Source organism: Nelumbo lutea, chromosome 5 (assembly GCF_056320005.1).
Source record: "Nelumbo lutea isolate HS-2025 chromosome 5, American lotus-T2T, whole genome shotgun sequence".
Taxonomy (NCBI): Eukaryota; Viridiplantae; Streptophyta; class Magnoliopsida; order Proteales; family Nelumbonaceae; genus Nelumbo; species Nelumbo lutea.
The window spans coordinates 6,539,519-6,542,612 of NC_142688.1; the positions used below are offsets into that span (position 1 = coordinate 6,539,519).

A 3,094-nucleotide genomic window follows, 5' to 3' on the forward strand; every position below is an offset into this window, starting at 1 on the left:
AGAATGATGAGACCCAGAGGTGAAAGTGGTTGCCATCATATGGGACTGCCCACTTGACTACTGATAAGTGATAATCCATTCCCTTACTCCATGTCTCCGTGTCCTCTTCAAACCCCACCTGCACTTGTAAAATTAATTCGAACCTTGAGAAAGAGAGAGAGATATGCTTTTTATCTTTCTTTTGTTTGTTTGTTTGTTTTTTTTTTCACCCAGCGTAAAAATGGCTTTAGTATAAAGTAAGGAAAAGATGGATTCAACATTCAACCATGCCCACTCTGTCTCATGTATAGACGGTGACTTTGTCTGGCTTGTATGTCCTTTGTTGGGTTCTTCCTCATCTGAAGTCCAAAAATATATAAAGGCGATAAAAGCAGAGATATTTAATAATTTTAATTACTATGGCCAGATTTTAGAGGGTGTCAATTTTCATGGCTGTGGCTATGGGTAAGATTAAACTGGGAGAGGAAAGAAGCTGGGCAACTAAAAGCAAAAATTTTGCTTTTATACTTCACCACTCCTCCTGGGTTTGCCTTCCCCTCTCACCCTCTGTTGATTGGAGCCATAAGCAATTCACCACGGAAAGAAGAGAAAGAGCATTGGAAGCAATGACAATTCATCTTTCTCTCGGCTTTTCTCGGCTTTTACCTCTTTCTCCAGTACCTTTTACCATCTTAGAGAAAAGTCTGAAAAGAGTAATTCAACATACTGTGATGAAATAGTAGTTATGCAACCATATATATATATATATATATATATATATGCGAGAATAAAGCTGAAAGTATCAACAGATACATTCAGTAGATGCACTATATCTGGGTTTCTTCAATTCTCTCAATATTCTATAGAGGCAAGAGAGGAGGTTGTCATGAGTCATGACTCATGACCTATATAAAGATGATTTTGCTCTTGGGATTACCGTCATATATATATATATATATATATATATATATATATTGTATCATATTTATCATCAATTTGCAGTTCATTTTATGAGCTTTTGTCCCCCCTTCCCCCACCCCCGTCGCTCTCTTCATAGTTCAATGTTCACTTTCTGGTTACTATTTTCTATAAGAATATCTACCATCCTTTATTTCCCGGTACTGATAGAACCATAAAGGCATAAACCATGGAGAGCTAGATACAATATAGTAGCTGTTGAATCATATATAATTATGCCTTCGGTGCATGCGCTGATTTTGAATCTGGTCACACAAGTTTGAAAGTTTCAGGGGATATCTCTGCTCTGCATCATTTAAGTGCAGGTTGGAATGATCAATTACAGCACCACCCATGACCCATGGCCATGGACAACTGTATTTACTACCTTGCAAACACTGGTTTGTACTTTATACTGTTATGTTTATTTAATACCTTAAACCCTTTTTCAAGTGCAGGTTAATTGGAATCCGATCATCAGTACAAAGTGTCACGTGAAGATTGACCATAGGAAGAGAAGGACGTTTCAATTACTGGTTCGCAAACCTAGTAACCTGTATAATTCTTTTTGCAGGGATCAAGGAAAAATAGGGCTACAAATTTGCAATTGGGAATTTGGGACCAAATAAAATACACAGAGGTGAGGTTCTATCAGCCATATAAGCGACAACGAGGACATTTGTATCTATATTTGGTTGCAGCCAGAAGAGTAAACGGTGTGGTCACTGTCAAGTTGGTGTGGGAGAAAGCATAGGTACTCCATTTCCATTCAGTACACATGGTGAAAATGGGTCTGGCATATATTCAAGGATCACGACAAAATTGCAGTCCACGCGTGAAAGGCTTTGAAGAGGAGGGGAGAGAATACCTCCTCCTAACAGTAACAGGTTACAATTTTACACAGATCAGCACAGGGGATTTGGTTTCTGAAGTTTGGAAAACGTTGTTTTCATACTGTTGCCATGTGAGGAGATCCCTCTTAACAGCTAAATTTTCCCCCATTTTCTTGGTTTACTGAAGTCAATTCGATAAATGGGGATCTGGGCGCTGAAGCCGAAAGGTTTACTGATCTTTTCCTATTGGTTGAACGATTAAATAACTCCATTAGTTAACTTCTGTTTCGTTTCTCGTTTTTTCTTTCTTTTTACTATTTTTTTTTTCTCTTTTATTGTTCTGTAATGTACTATTAGACAATAGTGCATGAGACGTCAATTTCGTATCAGTCCTATTGTAAGATCTTGTCCCGTCGGAGGACGCAAGGAAAGAGATTTGGCGGAATGAGTGAAGAGGATTCCAAGCCTATTCACAATTTTTACATGATCGAACAAAGAGCTTATAATTGTCATGGAACTATTCAGATTTCAGACATCCTCCATGTTTAGTCTCTGACTCTGACCAACCCCGTACCGCCGGCTTCGTTCAGCTCTATCAACTTTGTGAATTCAATTCAATTCCTTCATCATGAGAAAAAGAAAAAAAGCAAACGAGGTAGTTTCGAAAATAAATTAGAACGTAATTAACCAATGGTAGTTTAATTGTATGTCTACTCTTGGCTCTTGCAATTGATTTTCCCCACCTTGTGACTCACGGGTACAGGCGTACAGCCATGGAGTGGAGTTTCTTCCAGAGGCGGAAAATTTCGAATGCCAACTGGGCCAAGAGTTTATGCCCATGGACCTTACGCCCACTTTCTTGTGCGAGAAACATATTGAAACCATCCTAGTTCCTTTAATCCAGTGGCCTAATAGTTGAATCCTCTCAAATATTAATTCTTTTCATTTTTTGGGCTGCACCTAAAACATTTTAATTCGGCGTCCATGAGAATTCTTGAAGCCATCCTATATCCGTTAACCTATTTAGAGCCCGTTTGGGAGGGTTTCTCCGTTAGAGGTGAGTTATATTGATTGAACTACGGTCGTTGAGCACCTGTGTTCCGGACAATTTACTTGGAGTAGTTTTAACTTATAGTCGCGTTTCTTGCATTCAGAACCAGAATGCTAACATTGACTTTCCGAATTTTCATAAAACACAACTTATATGAATTTCATGCCGGGTTTAGCTTAAAACGCAAGAAGCTGCATCCTGCATCCCAGAAGGCCTCGCAAACGGGCACTTATTATATAGATCTGTAGCCTAAGTTCTTTTTCTTGTAGTGTTT

General features: G+C 38.7%; 1 long non-coding RNA gene across 1 annotated transcript; it reads left to right on the forward strand.

Moving 5' to 3' along the window:
* Window positions 1-969: 969 nt before the first annotated feature.
* LOC148850040 (uncharacterized) lies at window positions 970-2,251 on the forward strand. Its single transcript, XR_016099871.1, has 2 exons — window positions 970-1,262; window positions 1,395-2,251. It is a non-coding gene; the product is annotated as an uncharacterized LOC148850040 (long non-coding RNA).
* Window positions 2,252-3,094: the final 843 nt, after the last annotated feature.